This window comes from Alligator mississippiensis, chromosome 3 (genome assembly GCF_030867095.1).
Source record: "Alligator mississippiensis isolate rAllMis1 chromosome 3, rAllMis1, whole genome shotgun sequence".
In the NCBI taxonomy this organism is placed as follows: domain Eukaryota; kingdom Metazoa; phylum Chordata; order Crocodylia; family Alligatoridae; genus Alligator; species Alligator mississippiensis.
The window spans coordinates 107,682,437-107,703,876 of NC_081826.1; the positions used below are offsets into that span (position 1 = coordinate 107,682,437).

General features: G+C 42.9%; 1 long non-coding RNA gene across 1 annotated transcript in view; it reads right to left on the reverse strand.

The window, feature by feature from the left end:
• Positions 1-1,685: 1,685 nt before the first annotated feature.
• Positions 1,686-21,440, reverse strand: part of LOC109283873 (uncharacterized) — a 109,233-nt gene continuing 89,478 nt past the window's right edge. Inside the window, exon 2 of the long non-coding RNA XR_002091182.2 lies at positions 1,686-2,167. This is a non-coding gene — a long non-coding RNA (uncharacterized LOC109283873). The remainder of the gene's footprint in view (positions 2,168-21,440) is intronic.

Genomic DNA, 21,440 nt, shown 5'->3' on the forward strand with positions numbered 1-21,440 from the left:
CATATGACTAGTATAATTTTTCCAATGGAGCAAGGTTTTTGTTATACTGCCAACTACTCCGTTATTCTGTATACTGCAATTCACTCTGTTGCAAAGGTCCAGATTTCATTGCACAATCCAAGTGTCATTTAACTGTCTACCCAGGAGCAAATTTCACCAAGAAGATCTATAGGGCTCCTGCTACATGTTACATATATTGCACAATTGACTGATTAATCACACAATAAATTTAGCGTGGCCACATGTGCAAAGTAATTATCACATGATAAAAATGACTATCCAGCTATGGAGAAAGCCAACCAGCTATAAAGTTAGTGCTAGAAAATGTGTAACAACTTTATAGCTCTAATTTGCACATCCAGCAGGGCCCTAACAAAACTTCCCTTGGAAAATGAAGGAGTTAAATTTGCACAGCCTTATATCTACATGCACTGGGGACTAATATTCAGTTTCAAGGATAGGATTTTCTAAATAGCCTGAGTTAGGAGCAGGAGTCAATGGACTATGATAACTATAATACTATAATAACACAGTAGTTGGTTGATGTTAGATATCTTATGCCTTGACCCATAGGGTAATAAAAGGTACTGTACCTCTTAACCAGTGCAACATCATTTAATCCATTGCCAATAAATAGCCATACTGAGAGAAATATTAATATTTTTGCTAGTATGAAAGAATGTCTATACTGCATGCCTTGGTTCCATCTACATTTGCACTACCAAATACTACATGTTTATAATAAGCAAAGCCTTATGTTTTTCCATATAATGAATTGAAAGGTAAATTTATTCAGTAGAATGCCTAGTTTACATTTCCAAAAAAAAAAAAATCAAAATAAACCCTTCATGAAGATTTGGCTTACGTACTTCTCATTTGTCCATCTATAATGAGCTGATCCAGAAGGCCCTGGCCCCCTTCAGGAAGAGGGCTTTCACCTGAACGTATAACACTGTCCACATGTTCATCATCTTAGCTCATTTACCCCCCGCAAAAATTAAATTTGGTGCCTATGAACCACAAAATGGCGCCTATCTATGGCAGCAGGGTTGTTCTGGTCCAGTCATCACACAAAACATGACAAGTAACACTATAAAGCTAAACATATTTCCCCTAAAAGTTCTGGAGCAGAGCACTGCAATATGTAGTGAAGTGGTGTCCAAATTGCTATAAATATTCTCATGTGGAGGAATACATGGATGAATAGGATTCATATAGAAGTGATATACATGTCAAAGTGTGTGCCTGATACTGTCACAGTTTGTGTTAACTCACACAACTTTATCCAATTTCCATACTCATTTTCAGCCCCCGTATTCTGTTCCCAGTCATTTGAGTGACAGAGTGGGTGTCTGCTTCTCACTTTTAGAATATTAGCATATAACATGGAAATCATACTTTTGAAGGAAACTTATGCCCAGGCATATACCTCTTCCACCCAATGAATCAGTGCAGGGAAGTTGCAGTGAAATCAGCCTTCATAACCTCTGAATACTAGGTCTAGCCTATAGGTAGAAAAGAACACACACACACACACACACACACACACACACACACACACACACAGAGTTCGTCTGCAAATTCAGGTTTTCAGAGGTGATGAATGCCTAAAATTCCAGCTCCAATAAATGAGTTGCAGGTGCTCAGCAGCTCTGAAAATCAAATTAACAGCATGCCCATTCAGATAGAGATCAGAAGCATTTTATTGCTACTTCTTATTTATTAAAATTGAATTAACTACTCAGGCCAGAATATTGAGACCATAAAATGAAAACTATCCATTCACAGTAACTCTTTGGGATGATTTTTCTTTCTCCCTGCATCACATTGCATCACCTAAGCAGCTTAGGACAGCAGTGTTTTATACAGGGCTGGGAGCAATGTGAAAAGAAGCAGTCCGGCTGCAAGTTCAAACAAAGTATGATTCTGGCAGAGCCATAACTCCAACATTAGCTACATCATGCAGTTGTCATCCCTTGACAAAGGGTGCTCTTGAACTCAACAGATATATGGGACCTGTGCTGAATTTGTGCATATTCCTAATTACCCTCATCATCGCCCCTTCTCTCATCAAGCTGGGGTAACAACCTCCAACAGTCTTGAAAGAACAAGGATCACAGATGGTGTGTCTGATTGTGATGTCCACCTCCGCCATTAGACTTCTGACCTATGGAACCAAGTGAGAGATTATGACTTGATTAAATGCAGCATTCTTTATCCAGTTCCAGTCATCTCTGTCCTAACAAGACTGCTCCAGAAACTAACATTCTCTTTACCACACAAAAGCAAGTACATATTTTTGGAAAATATATTTCCAGCTTTTACCTATCTCCGGTAGTAAGTAATACATTTCATTACCAGTGAGATGTGAGGCTCCACTATCCATTGATTAGCCTTAAATATAGAACCTGAAGAGAAGCTATTAAATAAAACCTACTGCTCTTGGTAATATTTTGCCATAACTGAGCTCAGTGATAAACAGGATTCAAGAATTGAAGATTAAAATATAGCTCCAAGGAAATGATTAATCAATTTCTTAATCCTCTGAATGAAAGATAATATATTTCCTATTGTGTGAGGGATCCTATGCATTTTAGGTATTGTTAGTTTTCAGAGCAATTAATTTATTATTCTATTTATCACTCATTGATTGCTAAGCAAAGTCATTATAAAATGTAGAGAAGCATCAGCAGCTAAATCGTATTCCTCTCAGTCTACCTGAAGATAAAGTTTTCCTCTATAGTGTAATATTTTAACAAAAGTAATGTGCAACTCAGACATATCTATTTTTCTAAAATCTATTTGATTTTAGTAGATTGTAATGCCTGCATTTTACATGTCTGTATGCTTTCTGTTGATTTTGTACAATATCCCTAGTATCTTCAGTACACTGAACTAACAAAAAGCATATTTTCCTTCATTTAAAATTGGACTCAATTATTTTCTACACTAATCTTAACAGTGAAGCATTTAAATGTCACCTAATTCAGATAAGTGCTGGAGAAAGCATTTGAAAACAGCAACACTGTGTAACAGACTGTGGGCACATCTACATGTGTGCTTTAATGCATAGTAACCTATTTTACTGCACATTAAAGCATCATGTAAAAAACAGTGCTGTTACACTAATGCTCAGTAAAATAGGCTACAGTGCATTAAACATCACTTAAAAACCATGTGCATTCATTACTGCACATTAAGGCAGCCTAAGTCGCATTTGTTTAGTGCCTTATATTGGAGGTACTAAATTTAATGTAAGTCACCCTAAAGCATGTGTAGACATGCCCACTGGGCATATATACACATGCATTTACTCCAGCCTAGATTTACTTCCAGCCTAGGGTTTTTGCGTAGGAAGCAGATTTGCTCCCAGTCCCCTGCAGCCTGGCAATGCATGCCTGTGGCCACTGGAGGGAGCTCCAGGCTCTTCCTGGGTGCTAGCTCAGACACTGGCAGGGAACACTGGGCCAGGGCCTGTCTCCTGGCCCAGTAGGCTGCCCACTGCTGGGCCAAGGCAGAGCTCCTGGCCCTGGCTCTCCAATCAGGGGCACAGGGCTTGGAAAGAGCTGCAGGGGAGGGGCAGGTCTCAGCCCCCTGCCCCTATCTGCTGGTGGGGCAGCTAGCAGCTACCTCACTGCTAGATGCCCCCCCAATGGATCAGGCCAGGGGACTGGGACCTTTTCCACCCCTGCAGCTTTATAAGCCCTGTGCCTCAGTCACCCAAGTGGGGCACAGGGCTGGGATCTGTCCCTGACCATGACAGTTCCTGGCCAGCCCCAGGCTGTGTGGGGAAGTCTGCATCTGCAGCCTGGAGCTGGATGGGGGCTACCTAAACAGGACAGTCCCAGCCACCTCCAGGCTGCACGTGCTTCTCTGCACAGCTTGGAACTGGCTGAGAACTGTCCAGGTCAGGGACAGGTCCCATTCAGCTCCAGGTTGGACGAGGAACTGTGCCCATAAAGGGAGCGCCTAGCCCCTGCTCCACAACTGCAATTGTGATCATGGAGTGGGGGATGGGGAGCTTGGTCCCTGCCCAGCTCTGTGAGCAGGGAGCTGGGGGGGAAGTCAGGGGGACAAGCTCCCAAGCCTGTCCCCAACCCCGCCCAGCTCCTCACTCACAGACCTGGGCAGGGAACAAGCTCCCCAGCCTGCTCCCTGGCTGTAGCTCCATGCTGGTGGAACTGGGCAGAGAACAAACTCCCAACCTGTCCCCCCCCACAGCTCCATGCTGATGGAGCTGGGTAGGGAACAAGCTCCCTAGCCTGTTCCCCCCCCCCCACCCCGTTCTGCAAGTCCACGCTTGCAGAACTGGGTCAGAAACAAGCTCCCCAGCCCCCACCTTCAGGGAGCTCCCAGCCTGAGTCCCGTGACTCTGAGGCTCAGTCTGAGAGATCTCCCAGCCTCCATTCCACAATCTGGGAGCGGGGGGGCTTGGAGCTCCCTGCTGCCATAGTCCCTACCTGGGCTCTTGTGGCAGAGCCTGCCCCAGCAGCAGGCAGCTCCCAGGGGCAGGAAGCTATCTGTTGACCCCACATGGATGGCTGACCGGGAGCAGATTTGGATCCCAGCCAGACAACTACATGAGTGCTACAGCGACATTACTAATACCAAGTAAATTAGCGACTTAATTACTAATGCCAAGTAAATACAGCGACATTACTAATTCCAAGTAAATTCTCAGCCAAACAGGCTGACCTGCTCCACCAGGCTTTAAACTAAGCCTGCCTGGGGATGGGGGGACTACCGCCACTGCTGGCCTGCTGAGCAACCCTTGGAAAGCCAGCAGGTCAAGGCACTTAAGGGAGGCCACCCGTGCCCCAGCCCTGGAACAAACTGTGAGCAAGGCAAGGACCCCTAAAGGGACACTTGTCTGCCTGCACACAAATGCCAGCAGCTTAGGGAATAAACAAGAGGAACTTGTCCTCCTGCTAAACACACATAAGTACAACATCATAGGAACAATGGAGACCTGGTGGGACTCCAACCATGACTGGGCCACAGATATAGACAGCTATACCCTGTACAGGAGAGATCGAGTGGACAAAAGGTGCAGGGGTGTAGCTTTCTATGTCAAGGAAAGCTACGCATCCTTGAACGCCGACACTGGTACCCAGGGTGGACGACTGGAGACCCTCCAAGTTGAAATCCGTGGGGAACATGGCGCAGGGGACATAATGCTGGGAGTCTACTACAGACCTCTGACCCAGGATCAAGAGCTTGACCAGGAGTTCGACAAGGAATTGACTGAATCTGCATGCTCCTGGTACATGGTTGTCATGGAACTCTTCAACTACCCAGACAACTCGTGGGGAGAGCGCTCAGCCAAATCCAAATGATCGCAAAACTTTCTCTCGTGCGTGACAACCAATGCCCAGGAAAAAGCCAACTTGCTAAATAAGTACTTTGCATCGATTTTTCACCAGTCCCAAGGGGCGCCCCTGCCCATCATAGGACAGAAACTCCTCAGTGAGGGTGATTCCTTACCCTCCATCAATGCTGACCTTGTGAAGGAACACCTTGAGAGGCTGGACACCTTCAAGTCAGCTGGCCCTGACAGCTTACACCCCGGGTACCCAAGGAGCTGGCAAGCATCATAGCTCAGCCCCGGCATAGATCTTCGAGAACTCCTGGTGCTCTGGTGAAGTGCCCGAAGACTGGAAGAAGGCCAATGTGGTGCTTATCTTCAAGAAAGGGAGGAAAGTGGATCCGGCAAACTACAGGCCCATCAGCCTGACCTCTATCCTGGGGAAGGTTTTAGAAAAGATTATCAGAGGCCATTCTTAACAGACTAGCCGATGGCAGCATCCTGCAGGATAGCCAGCATGGGTTTGTTGCAGGTAGGTCTTGCTTGACCAATCTTATTTCCTTTTATGACCAGGTGACCTATCACCTGGACAAGGGAGAAGAGATTGATGTCATATATTTTGATTTTAAAAAAGACTTCGGTCTGGTATCCCATGATCACCTCTTAGCAAAACTGGCCAACTGTGGCCTCGGCTTCACCACGATCTGCTGGCTGGGGAATTGGCTCCGTGGTCAGACCCAGAGTGTGGTTGATGGAAGTCAATCATCATGGTGCCCTGTGACCAGTGGGATCCCTCAAGGCTCTGTCCTTGGGCCAACACTATTCAACATCTTCATTAATGATGTGGACATTGGTATCAGAAGTGGATTGGCCAAGTTCGCCGACAACACCATACTTTGGGGTAAAGCGTCCACACCTGAGGACAGGAGGGAGATCCAAGCTGACCTTGACAGGCTCAGGAAATGGGCGGACGAGAACCTGATGGTGTTTAACACCGAAAAATGCAAGGTTCTCCACCTCAGGAAGAAAAACCCACAACATGCTTATAGGTTCGGCAGTGCTACACTGGCTAGCACTCCAGACAAAAAGGACTTAAGGGTCATGATCGACCATAAGATGAACATGAGCCATCAATGTGATGCTGTGGCTAGTAAAGTGAGCAAAATGCTGGCTTGCATTCATAGATGCTTCTCAAGCAAATCCCAGGACATCATTCTCCCATTGTACTCGGCCTTGGTGAGGCCACAGCTGGAGTACTGTGTCCAGTTTTGGGCTCCATAATTCAAAAAGGATGTGAAGAAGGTTGAGAGAGTCCAGAGGACAGCCACATACATGATCAGAGGTCAGGAAAACAGACCTTACGATGAGAGACTGAGAGCTATGGGACTCTTCAGCCTGGAAAAGCGCAGGCTCAGGGTGATCTGATGGCTGCCTGTAAGTTTATCGGGGTGCTCACCAGGATCTGGGGAAAAGTCTATTCACCAGAGCGCCCCAGGGGATGACAAGGTGCTGCTAGTCACAAACTCCTTCAGGACCGTTTCAGGCTGGACATAAGGAAGAACTTCTTTACTGTCCGAGCCCCCAAGGTCTGGAATAGACTTCTGCTGGAGGTGGTTCAAGCACCTACTTTGAACACCTTCAAGAGAAATATGGATGTTTATCTTGCTGGAATCCTATGACCCCTGCTGACCTCCTGCTCCTGGGGCAGGGGGCTGGACTCGACGATCTTCCGAGTTCCCCTCCAGCCCTAACGTCTATGAAATCTATGACTTGCAAAATTTACTCAGGATTAGGAGATTTACTGTGAAGTAAGCATGTGCATGTGTAGACCCACGTGCTTACTTCACAGTAAACTATGCTAATTCACCATTAAGTGTCTCATGTAGACGCACCCAGTGTAAGCTAAATATAATGCACTGTAATATAGATGTGCAACAGCAGGGGAAGCAGCCCTGCTAACTAAATGTGAACTGCAAAACTGTGCTAACTGCATATAAGGACGACTCCCAGAGACCCTGGGGGCTGGGAGACAAAAGACAAAGGAAGCAGGAAGCAGCAGCAGAACACAGATGCAGTGCCAGAGGGAAACACATGGCCAGAGACTGGAGTGACAGAGCCATGACTGTTGGACTGTAGCAGCAGGATATGGACGTGAGGACAGCAATTGAACACTCTCAGGACTAGAGGCTTTGGGACACCTGTGGAGGTGTCGGAGTATACAAGGTTCTTTGAGTGTCTGTACTTTGATACTAACGCGTGTTATTAGTTATCTGTTCTTGAGTGAATATACCACCGTGTTGCTGCTTTTTACATGTTATTCAGCTTCTAAGTGTATGCACTTTAATGTTAATATTTATCTACTTGCACTTGCTTATTTTTCCCTAACCCATTGGGCTTGTGACCCTAATCCCCAGCATTTTCTCTAAATTGGGAACCTTCCATTTGGCTTCCTATGCCCGTTCCCTTAGGTTGCAGGGTTTATTACAGCTGATACATTTTGCCTCATGTTTAAATTTTCTCAGATCTGTGTAGCTGAAAGAACTAGGGTTATTCATTTTGGAAAAGAGCAGACTAAGGAAGGAAATTTGGTAATGGTCTTCAAATACCTCAAGAGCAATCATAGAGAGGAATGGAGACAGACTTTTCTCTGTGGCTCTAAGGGACAGAATTAAGTATGAAGGCCTCAAGCTTCAACAGGGCATATTTAGTCTGGAGATTAAAAGGAACTTTATAACTACAAGAGTGGTTAAGCACTGGGAAAAGGCTACCTAGAGAAGTAGTAGAATTGCCATCCTTGGAAAGAAACACTTGGCTGGGATGGTTTCATCAGGGATGATCCTGCCCTGAGTAGGGAGCTACACTAGGTGACCTCATGAGGTTCATTCATGACTTCCTTTCCTATAACTCTATGTTAACTCATTATTAAAAATTATCCAGCACAGGTCCAATTCTGCCATCCTAACCTCATGCTGAATGGTAACATATCCCAATACCCATCCCTAAAGGAATTTACAGATTAAATTATGCAATACAACTCACGGTGTAGGAACATTTCTGAATAGTTTCAGCAAATAACTCTTGTTCTGAACAAAAAGTGCACATGCAGTTGCACTGAATGCTCGATATTTAAAAATCAAATTATGATTATTATCATTGGCAGCCATTAGTACAAGAAGAGAACCTAAAAATCCCAGCAATGTCAGGACCCATGGTGTCCTGTACCATAACTTGGCAGTCTTTGGCCAACCAGTTTACTGCATGATTTTTATGCAAAATATAGGTACCTCTGATGTTTCTCTTCCATCTTTAGGTACCTGAACCTCTTAGAAAAATAAATATTTGACTTTCCTTAAATTGAAGTTCTCTTTCTTTGTTTGTTCCTCCTTGTTTACTGGATTAAACAGAGGAGAGAGGGAATAAAACCACTGGTTCTCAACCTTTTTAGACTTGAAGCACCCCCAGATAGACTCAAGACACCCCGTGGAAAATACCAGTTCTTAGATGTCACTCGTTTTTTGCCTACAGAAAAATGTTAGAGCATTTTTTTTTCTGTTGCAGAGAACTCAGAATGACCACAATTAAGGATTTCTGTTTGAAATCTCCGAGTTTAATTTTGTGAATCATGTTTGTAAACTTAACAGTGCTAACAGTGTGGCAACCCCTGAAAGGATCTCAAGGCACCCTGGTTGAGAATCACTGGTCTAAAACTTTAATAGCTAGATGATGTGCTGACAATTAGATCCATGTATTACACTGTTACACTCTCCCAAGCACATGTACTAGAAAAGGAAACCTGGGCTTCTCGGCTATCACCCTGCACAAGTAGCAGATCACTACCCAACCCCTTTCCCTACTTAACAACTCAGATATTATGTTAAATTAATGCCAACTGTACTGGTTGGCATATCAGTGCACAACTCACCTTTTTATCAATTCCCAGCTCTCTTTGCAGCAAGGGAGAGAGATTACTAGACACAGAATCTCCCTCCTACTTAACCCCTGGAAGGGATATGGAGAATACCAAGAAGGGTTACAGCAGGGATGGGCAATTATTTCGGGTAGAGGGCCGCTTATGAAGTTTTGGCAAGTCATCAAGGGCCACATGACAGGCAGCTAGGGGCAGATAAATATAAATTTTCTAAAATTTAGGGACCCTGCAGGCTGGATAGAATGGCCTGGCGGGCTACATCCAGCCTGTGGGCCGTATTTTGCCCACCTCTGCTTTAGAGGGATCTGCCCATGTGGGTATAGAGGCAAGCACTGAACAGCAAAGAGTTCTCTCTCTGGTCAAAATGAATGATTTCAGCTAATCACTGAACTCAAAGGAAACTGAATAAAGTAACTGTTAAGGATGACATCTCAAAATGCTCCTGCATTTAGAACATTCCCTAGATATTTCCTGCTCTGGCTTATGCAGTTATACTATTAGAATTGAAAGTCTGCACCTTGAGTCAGGCACAGAGCTCCCATTAGAAGTCATCAAAACCTGTGCGCTCACATCTGAAACCAGAATCTGGTCCTCGGTTCTTAAATTTATGTGTGTACTTAAAACAATCCACAGCTCATTGAGCAGAGTTTAAAACCCTTTTAGCTGGCAAGGAACAAAAAGGTGCAATATTAGTAGGTTCTTCCTGGAAAGGAAAATTAGCTCATACCCAAATACCCAATGATGAATTTTTATCTGCAGAAAAAAAGGAGTGCCAAAAACTTTTGTTTGGAAGGAAAACAGATGCCTGAAGAGAATAATATAAGGTATAAGCTTCTGCAGCTGCGTATGATGCATTAAAGATAGTTTGTAACCAGTTAACCCTCACTATCATTTATAGGTTTCACTGCAGGTATATTTGCACCCTGACAAAAGACGATAAATGACTCCTTGTGAAATTCTAGAGAATTCTCAAGACTAACGACATACACAGAAATTAAGTAAACACATTTTATCCTGTCTTTTGCACTAATAAGCTGTAGAAAGTGTTACCTTGGAAATCACAGTAAATGGCAGTGCATTTACTGATGCCTAAATATCAGGACCCAGTATTCCACTGCAAACGCATATAGATGTACAACAAGGGCAATTTGTCATTATGCAATAAAACTATTGAGTAAGCTGCCTACAAGCAGTATTGAAAATCAGCATAAAAAAACCTTGTTTATTTGATTGTATGCATCGACTTAACTGGTTATAAAAGACAAATGTGTGTTCCTTCAAATAAGAGGACAAAATGGCTGTCATGAATCTTTTAAATATTTCCTATATTAGTTAATAACAATGAAGTTAACAGCCATAACTTCTGTGTTGTATATGTGACATAAAGTAATATCCTGAATTCATTAACACATTGAGACCAACAAATGGATTTTTACAGCTCTTTAAGTACTAAAGCACAGGACATAGCCAAAGCAAAGATCTCCAGTTGACTCAGACTCATGGCTCAACTACACACTCACCTTGCCAGATATCCAAAAAACTCTACCTGGAGTGTGTGGGTTAGAGATAGACTACTGTAATCTAATAGACTGGAAGTGAAATAGAAGAATAGAAGTCTCATTTGCTGCCATTGTATAATTGACACTTCTAAGTGAATCAGTCCTCAAGCTCTGCTCTGCACAATACTAATGACTTGACCTATTGGCTTTGCAGACGGGGCGGGGTAGGAAGAAATCACACCTGACTTATTTGGAGTTCAGAAGTGGAGCCTTAACTACGTAGCCAGGTACCCAGGGCAGCTGTGAGATGTGAGGGTAGTAGTGACTTCTGGCTGTCACCGCGCCACCATTGTAATCATACAGCTGTGGCAGCATTTTTTTCTCTGCCCTCCTCCCTCCTCCTCAAGTCAGTACCCAGGACAACGTCTCCATTCTTACTTCCCTCATTATGCTATTGTACAGAAGAATTTACAAGCCCAAGTTAAGACTCAAGAACCACTGAAGTATATATAATCAGCAATCCCTCGCAGTTGAGGATGATTATCTTCCATGATTGCTTTGTCTATGGGTCTGAAGTTGCTCAATGAGGCCAAACCTGGATTGACAGACTCTGCTGCAACTTGGGCACATGTTTCCATGTGAGGTGGGTAGCTTTGGATTCTTGCTTCGAACTAAGCATTGCAAAAAGACACGAAAAGAGTGAAAGGGTTCCTGTCTGAAACAGCACACAATTTAAATGGCCAAATGAGAAAGGACTATTAAACCCACTTTTCAGAGCACAAAATAAAATTAAAGAGAGATTAAGGGATGTGCTCAAGGCATCAAATAGTCCAGTGCCTTAATCAATTATGGGCCTTTCTCTCTTCTTACTTACAACATAATTGAACAAAATCTTCATTGACGGCTCGAATTAATATTTTGTTTTAAGACAAGAACTGCAATCAAAACTAGATCTGGTTGAAACATTTCAGTTAAATGGATTTTCATCAAAATATGCTGTCTAATCAAAACCAAAATTCTGTGTATAGAAACAGCTGAAGTTCAGAACTCATTTGTTGCTTCTGATACAGAGAGGCCAGAATTAAAAATCTGACCCCCATTTCAATGGAAAATAGATTGTTTTGACATAATTTAGTTTTAACAATATTTAAAAAAAAGTTTTGTTTTATTCCAATATGAACCAAAAATATTTTTTTGGAAGCTGAGATGCTTTTGTGCAAAGCTGTCCTAGAGTTATCTCTACTAAGAATCCCAATATAGAGGTTTAGATGTAAGCACTGAAATCAGTGGTCTGATTTCCCAAAGTACTGAGCTCCCAACAGTTTCTCATCAGTTTTTTCAAGAGCTACTTGTTTCTCATCACTTTGGAGAACGAAGCCACTTATCTAGGTGTCAAAACATGAATTTAGGAGTCTAACTTTAGGCCTTGTTTTTTTAGATTCTGATTTCAGGGTTGTTGTTGTTTTTTTAAATGACAACAACAACAACAACAACTTAAAACCTAGCTTTAGGTATGTTCATTCAGAATGATTCTTGGCTATTTTTATTGCACCATAAATAATGGTGCTTTTAAAATGAAAGCAACTTTCCATTGAACTCAGATTCTTTAAGTGTTTATAACACTTTTTTAAATGACTTCTAGGTCACCTAAGTTATCAGTGCGCTATTGAATATATTGTCCCAGGCCTGGTGTCAAGATTTTCCAATCTAAGGCAACCACATAATATTACAATATCTTTTATTTTTGTATATAAGTAGAGGCAGCTGGGAAATAGTAATGTAACAAAGAAGGACACGAACACAGTGACTTGGGAAAGCACTTTTTCACAATTCATTGTTAATGAGGTGTCTTGTTTTTTTTAATTTGTGCATAACAACATTTATTATATGGGCCCAATGTAAAAACCAAAAACAAATGTGAAACTGGTGTGGCCTAGACTTTACATTATTTCCCAAGGGCAAGAATTTTTTCTGGTGATATTTTTACAGGACCCACTGCATAGTTGGGATAAAGTTAGACAAGCTTTCAAATGCAAAGGCCTAAAGAAGAATGCTTTGCATTTGGAAAGCTTGTCTAACTTTCTTCCACCTATACAGTTGGTTCAATAAAAAGTTATCACCCACAAAAATACTCATCTTTCACATAATTCTTGGACCATCATCGCTGCAACATCACTTCCACCCAAAATTTCAGGAATTTTGTTTTTTTGAGCTTTTGAACTTATCTCAATGTAAGATAGCTTATGTTGTTTTAGCCACCAATTTAAATAGATGTATGCAGAGTATTAGTTAATTACCAGTTCTGAGCAATGAAATCATCATAAGAGAGTATACTAGTCTAAATTCAAACAAAACATCAGTAATAATTCCCAATTGAGTTGGCTGAAAAATAAAGAATGATTACTGCCTTAAAAATTGCCGTGCTAATTTATAAAATCCTCCAAATATATTTCTCTGCCCTTGTCCATCTCTGCTCTCCTCTCTTTTATACTTCTTAAGGTAAAGCCAGATGGTAAAAGCCTCCTTTGCAGCTCACTGTACTAACACTAGAGCGTTCTTGTGCCTAAAGTACCATTCTGAGTCAGTCCTCTGTTGGAGGTCCACACTGGAACACTGAATTATATTTCTAAGTTGATATATCAAAATAAACACATATGGTAACCTCTTTGCCACATGCTTTGATTTTATTATGTTGTGTGATGAAAACTGAGGTAATCTTGCATGCACTGCAGGTATTCATGACACAAAGCACAAGCAAATAGTCTGATACAATGGTGCTTGCCAGGAAACAGGACCTTTTCAAATTGATGCCGTTGATGGAATTTAATTATAAGCCATATAATGCCAGTACTACAGTAAAAATAGGGTTCAAAGAGTTGTTGATATTGCTCTTTTCAGGATTTTCAGTGCCCTTTATACCCCTCTGGCTCTTACCTCTCATAAAAATGTTGGAACAGACCTGAGAATCCCATCCCCCAGTGTGGACACATATAACACTCAGACCACTTCAAGTGTAATTTAAACCAGAAATGTCCAGACATACAAGCCAGTTTAGAATGGTTTCAACTTCTTGGAAAATAATTCCTGGATAATCAGGTGTGATTTTGAACCAGTTATCCATTAAATGATTTATTGTTATGTGCAGACATCAAGCTTTCCATGATTAGCGTCTGGTCAATCCTAGGGGTGTAGGTTGTAGCCATGTTGGTCTAAGGACATAGGCAGACAAGGTTCCTTGGGTGAATCTGATATCTTTTATTAGACCAACCCTAATAGTTGGAGAATAGTTATTAATTTCATAGACATTAGGGCTGGAAGGGACCTTGGAAGATCATCAAGTCCAGCCCCCTGCCCAAAGGGCAGGAAGTCAGCTGGGGTCATAGGATCCCAGCAAGATAAGCATCCAGTTTCATCTTGAAGGTGTTCAATGAAGGCACTTGAACCACCTCCGGTGGCAGGCTGTTCCAGACCTTGGGGACTCGGACAGTAAAGAAATTCTTCCTTATGTCCAGCCTGAAACGATCTTGTAGTAGTTTGTGACCATTCGACCTCGTCATCCCTTGGGGCACTCTGGTGAACAAACGTTCCCCCAGATACTGGTGGTCACCCCTGATAAACTTGTAGGTGGCCATCAGATCACCCCTGAGCTTGCGCTTTTCCAGGCTAAAGAGCCCCATGGCTCTCAGCCTGTCATCGTAGGGTCTGCTTCCCTGACCTCTGATCATGCGCGTGGCTCTTCTCTGGACTCTCTCAAGCTTTTCCACATCCTTTTTGAATTGTGGAGCCCAAAACTGAACGCAGTACTCCAGCTGCGGCCTCACTAAGGCCGAGTACAGGGGGAGAATGACGTCCCGGGATTTGCTTGAGAAGCATCTATGGATGCAAGCCAGCGTTTTGGTCGCTTTACTAGCCGCAGCATGGCATTGCAGGCTCATGTTCATCTTGTGGTCAATGATGACCCCCAAGTCTCTTTCTTCCTTAGTGCTAGCCAACATAGCACTGCCGAGCCTATAAGGATGCTGCAGGTTTTTTTTCCCAAGGTGGAGAACCTTGCATTTATCGGCGTTGAACACCATCAGATTCTCATCCGCCCACTTGCTGAGCCTGTCCAGGTCAGCCTGGATCATCCGCCTGTCTTCTGGTGTGGATGCTATGCCCCAAAGTTTGGTGTCATCTGCGAACTTGGCCAGTCCGCTTCTGACTCCAGTGTCCACATCATTAATGAAGATGTTGAACAGTATGGGTCCAAGGACAGAGCCCTGGGGGACCCCACTGGTCACCAGACACCACGATAAGTGACTTCCATCAATTACTACCCTCTGGGTCCGACCCCGGAGCCAATTTTCCAGCCAGTGGATCGTGGAGGACCCAAGGCGACAATTGGCCAGTTTCTCCAAGAGATGATCATGGGACACCAGATCGAAGGCTTTTTTGAAGTCAAGATATATGACATCAATCTCATCTCCCTTGTCCAGGTGATAGGTCACCTGGTCGTAGAAGGAAATGAGATTGGTCAAGCAAGACCTACCCACAACAAACCCGTGCTGGCTATCCCTTAAGATGTTGGCGTCGGCCAGTCCATTAAGGATGGCCTCTTTAATAAACTTTTCTAAGACCTTCCCCGGGATAGAAGTCAGGCTGATGGGCCTATAGTTAGCCGGATCCACTTTCCTCCCTTTCTTGAAGATAGGCACCACATTGGCCTTCTTCCAGTCTTCGGGCACTACACCAGAGCGCCTAGAGTTTTCAAAGATCCGCGCTAGAGGCTGGGTTATAATGCTCGCCAGCTCCTTGAGTACCCTGGGGTGAAGATTGTCAGGGCCAGCTGACTTGAAGGTATCCAGCTTCTCAAGATGTTCCTTCACGAAATCAGCATTAATGGAGGGCAGGGGATCACCCTCACCCAGACTTCCCGGCCCTGTAGTGGGCATGGGCGTCCCATGGGGCTGATGAAAGACTGACGCAAAGTACCTATTTAATAGGTTGGCTTTTTCCTGGGCGTCAGTTGTCAGTTGCCCCATCTGGTTCAACAGGGGTCCAACGTTGCCCCTGCTTTTCCTCTGGCTCCCCACGTATCTGAAAAAGGACTTTTTATTGTCCTTGATGCTCAAAGCTAGCTGGAGTTCAGTTGCAGCCTTGGCTTTCCCGGTCAGCTCCCTACAGGACCAGACCAGTGCAGAATAATCCTCCTTGGAGGTGACTCCCATCCTCCATCCTTTGTAGGCCTTTCTTTTTAGCCTCAGGAGGTCTGCTAGGTCCCTGGAGAGCCAGGGGGGCTGCTGTGCCCTCTTGCTGCCTTTCCTCCGAGATGGAATAGACTTAGTTTGTGCATTGAGGATCACTCCCTTGAGGAGCAACCACTCTTCTTGAACTCCCCTCTCCCTGTGGTCACAGTCCATTAAGCAAGCTTTCAGGTTCAAAAACCCTTTGTCAGTTAGTCCTAGGCACCCCAGACTGCACTGCTCCTCAGCTCCCCCTTTCCACTCCTCCACACCCAATCTCCATAAAACAACTGGCATCTGTTCAGGAAGGCCTCCTCTGCTTCTAGACATGGAACAATTAACAATTAGGCCCCAAGCCCAGCCCTGTAGTACTATGTGAGTTGCACACTTATGCTATGGGCTGGGCTGGGCCCATGCTCCATGCCCCAGCCCACCGTGCACAGAACCTGGTGGTGTGGAGCAAAGGTAAGGCAGGGAAGAAGGGGGGGCAGGCAAAGGAGCAGATGCTGGGTGCAGGGGAAGAGCCTTCGGGGAGGGGGGGGAACGGGGGAGATGACAGGCTGTAGAGGTGGTAGGGGGTAGGAGGCAGGCAACACCTGCAGCTATGGCCCTGACCACAGGTAGGAGCTGGAACCTGAGCTGCCAGCAGCTGCCTGTCCTCCAGTGTCCTTGTAGTCAAGTCTAAGATGAGAGGCTTTCCCCCCCCGCCCCAGTGTTAAACGGAGAGCAGACCTCATTTTAGACTCAAGTAAATACAGTACTCACTTGTATCCACAATGGCAGTTCAATGTAATTGCAATGCCTAAAAGGTGACCATCATACACAGAGAACTCTTACATACCAACAGCTCTTAACCTGGTCCCAGCCAGTGATACTTGTGGAGTGGTTTGATTGTTATATGCATCTGCACACCCCCTCCCCACACTTGTCCTTCTCTGCTCTTTTCCTTGTTATTTCTGACCTTCACAGAATATCATTCCTATGGGCAAGACTCTTCTGCCTTACATAGTTCGCAGTTTGGAAATGGCTGCTTGCATCCATTTTACTATATCTGTATATTTTCAAATAATTTCTCTCCCTGTGTGCACTACTTCATTTCTCACTCCTGTTATTATTTATCTCTTTGGAGTGGTCTGATTTAATCATGTGAAGTGTTTTGAATACAACTGTATGAAAGGCACAATTTTAATATTGTACAAAGTTCATTGCATTGGTTTAAAATTCTATACAGCTGATGTATAGCCGAGTTCTGATTGCCTTTTCCTCTAGATCAATACGGCTTCAACCTGGATACTTGACACATGGAAGATATCGAATTTTAGCCAATTTTTAAAATAAAATATTCATATTTTCCCAAGGAGGAAGCAACTGTGACTCCCTGAAACCTGAAATCCTGCTCCTGCCTGTGTTTCAAGGTAATTTGCATCATCACAGATCCTCATAGGAGGCGAAAGGCTTCATATCAGCTATGAACTGACTGTCCACAGGAGTTTTCCATCTATTGACTCTTCTGTGAAATCCTATGAAATATGAACTTTCATTTCTACCCAGGAGAACTTTTACAATCTTTTCTCTACTGCCTGATGAAGGGTGCTTGTGCCTGAAAGCTTGCAATTAAATAATTTTTTTTTGCAAAAATCTTGTTAGTCTAATAAAAGATATCATACCTACTATGAGCTGCGACTGCATTTTCCTCTACCAATACAGCTACAACCTGGATACCTATACAGCTGATGATTACTTTTCTCCAAAATACAAAATGTATGAGAACTTCACCCAAAAAACAAAAAACGAAAATAAAGTAAATCTCACTAAAATTTAAGGAATCCAACAAGTTAACACGCACAGTTTCTTTTAAGGGGGCGAAACTTCCTTCCTCCTATTATAGTTATGAAATTTGACCTTTTCATCTAAATAGGTTTAGATTTTTCCTCACCCCTTTGTCAACCACTTTACAATAGTGGAGTTATTAGAATGAGGATGACTCGCACACAAGTGCTGAATCATGATCAAACTGAAGGCATACTTACCTACTCAAATGACATCACAATCTTGCTTAGTCATCTAAGCTTTTTCTAAGCCTTGTGATTCATTCAGTTCACATAGCACACATCCCTTTCTCCACTATGAAACATACTTCCTTCAGTTCCTCTTATTTTCCTCCACAGTTTTTAGGCTAAAACATAACAGTTCTAAATACATAATAAGCTATATAAAATCTAGGCACTTAAAGCAAAATGTTCAGAAGTATCCACTGGAGATGGAGACCCACAGTTTGAGTGACCAGTTTGTACCACTGCATTTGTCCAATTTTCAAAGGTGCTGAATCTCTGCAGTGTTGGCACTGAATTTATGACCCAGATACCTTGTTCTGGGCAGACTCAAAACCCTCAGACTGACCATTCGATAATAGGAAAATGTTATTGCTACACAGTGATAGCAGATTAGAATAATGCAAACAATGCTATATCTACCAGTCCTAGAGCTATCATCAGAGGGGAGGTACATCTGGCCAGTATGTGAGCTTCACTCCGAGGTTCTCTCTTGAATGTCAGATGTCAGCAGCCTGGAAGTTGGAATCTAAGCCCCCTCCCCACTCCATTGGGTGGATGAGATGGCCTGGTGGTGTGCCATCTGTCAATGGTGGCCTTGGGCTCCCCTCTCGGTGACCCTTTGCTGCTCTGAAATCCTTTTATATCCTTTTTTCTCCTTCTTATGACTTTTCACCTTTGGGTATCACTGATTGGTCTCTCTGTAATCATCATACTGTCCACATTCTGTCCTGTCAGCATACCCCTTTGTTTCATAAACCCAACACATCCTAATTTGGTTCTTTCTGGCCCTTCTCCTAAGTTGGTCTGTACGCCAAAACTGGAAATCTCAGGGCTTGCTGCCTGCCTTTGTCAGAAACAGTGGGCCTTGAAGGCACAAACAGGCTTTTTAGAAATCAATTAACTCTTGCCATTGCCCCAGTTCATTTTTCTAATACATATCTATTTTACCTACAAGTGAATTCCCAAAAGCAAACCTCTAAAAACCATTTTCTAGCCATCATGCAGCTCCCATCAACTTCTGGAATTTCAAGTGTTAACACCTCCAAAAGCCAGGCCCCAATATGTGTCATACTTAAAACGATAAGCAGTCAGCACCCAAGTTAAGTGGCTGCTTTTGAAAAATGTAGAATACTAGGGCTCAGTGCAATGATTTAATCTGCCATTAGAGAAAGATCAGGTGCTTAAATCAAAGTCAGACAAAGGGTGCTTAGCACATTTGAGAGAGGATCAGGTACTTCTGCAGGGTAAAAGAAGCAAAACCATAGAATAATATATTTCTGATTTCTCATTTATATGAAGTTTGTTACATTGTCCTACAGAGCAGCAGTAGATAAACCCTTTGCTAAACTAATTTTGCTTTATCAAATTATTTATATAAGGAAAAAGCTAAGCTTGGCCAGAAAACAACTTAGGTAATTAAGAATAGATGCATTTCTTTCCATGGGAATTTGCAACTCCATTTTGTCTAATTAGTCTTGTCTTTTTACCTATCATTCTGAGAACTTACTTAAAGTGAATGGAATAAAGAGATTATCTTATTGACAGAGGAAAAAAGAGAGAGAGAGAGAGATCCAGTAAGTAAACTACCACCAGACAATACTGACAGAAGGTAATTTTCACTATACTATTACTTACTCCTTTGCTTTCAGGCATATTTTACTGTGTTTCTTCACTGTCCATTTCTTAAGTGCCTGCTCTTAATAGGTTTTACACAGTAGCATAGTGATTAAAAAGTCTGGCAGGCTGCAGGCAATAGATGGATGTTAAATGTATGTGAAATTCACCACCTATTCAAAGATAGTTGGGGCCAGAACTTCAAGCCCTCTGAAGTTAGGTACAGACATTGAAAAAGCTCAAGGCAGAATTAATCTAAGTGAGGTGGTTTTCTGTGAGTGGTGTAGTTTAGTTCAGTAGTGAACAAAACAGATTTGCCCTTTGGTACAGGATGCAAATCTGAGATCAAATTCTGCCATTTTTAAATCAGTCTGTGTGCACCAAACTTCTGTTCTGTTATGGGTATAGACTGGTTTTGCGTGCAAAACTTCTGTTCTTTTATGGGTCTAGACCAGTTTCCAATCACTTCCACTAGTAAAAGTATAATGTCTGTACCTGCCTCTGGTGTCAAGGTATGATACCATATGAAAGACTAAGTATCTCTCTCACACACAAAGAATTTTCTTCTTCATGCATTTGTGAGGTTGAGGCAAATTCTGGTTACTGAAAACATTCAGAACAATTTTGCACTGGAGGATTGCCTGCTCTGACTGCTGACAAGTAACAAAGTCAAGGTGTTAACCAGACATGGTCATGTCTTTGGGCACACACAGAAGTGACAATTTTCACCTGATCTGGCCCCAGAAAGCAGTCTACACCTGTGACCAAACAGAAGTGCATGGATGTGGACTGCTTTAAAAAGGCCCAATCCCACAAAAATCTGAATTGTCATTGTGTGAGGGTTCAGATGAACATGCTCCAAAACAGAGTGCCTTCTGCAACTCATGTCTGCAGAGCTCCCGGCCCATTGCTGTTTTCAGAATGAGAGTGGAGAAAGGGAGTGGAGGGAGTTTGGTCTGGGTTTTTTTCATCTGGCACCGGAGGGTGCGGCAGGTGGGAAGGCTGCAATCCACCCACATGGCAAGCAGCTGGAATCCCCAATTCCCAGACATAGCAGCGAACTTCTGTTGGGTCCAGAGTATTGTTGCAACTCATAGTGCTTCCTGCAAAGCGCGATGAGTTGCAATGGGGAGCTGATCTTCTGTCTGTGTCCTTTGTCCAGCTAAAAGAGGCAGAAAGCAAGCAAAAATCAGTCATATTTTCCAGGAAATTAATCCAAAAGAAATCTGAAGTCTTTCTAGTGGTTTCAGTGGACTACAGATTAACCCTCAGTATTAAAACAATACGTTTATCAAACCTTTTTAGTAAAATAAGAGTTTTAATAAAGTTATAGGACTCAGTTTTGAGAATTGTGCAATTTTATTTCTATAACCAAGGATTTGCAGGATTGAGCTTTTAGTTACATCTTTGTTAGCATGGGAGCCAAGTTTATGAAAGAGGTGAAAACAAAGCAACCTTACAGTCAAAAATCCGTTAGACAGACTAATGCTTGGAGTCCACTCTTTTGCACCAATATATTCAAACATGATGGTGAAGAAAGGCAAATTGAGCTTGTCTGATATTTTTTCAGTTAAAAGTATAAGATTTTAACAAATTGGCACTTTCAGATTTAAAAAAAAAATGTATTACCTAGATATAACCAACAAGTTTCATTTACAGTTCTAACTCATTTTATACGGGTTTCGTAGGAAAATAATTTAAGAGACATAATACATTTCCAAATACCATTGCAGCAAACACTGCCTTATGCTGGGATTTTCAAGGTTCTTCTCCTTTACACAGATGTCTCTAATGTTTCAAAGCCTACAAATTTCTCCC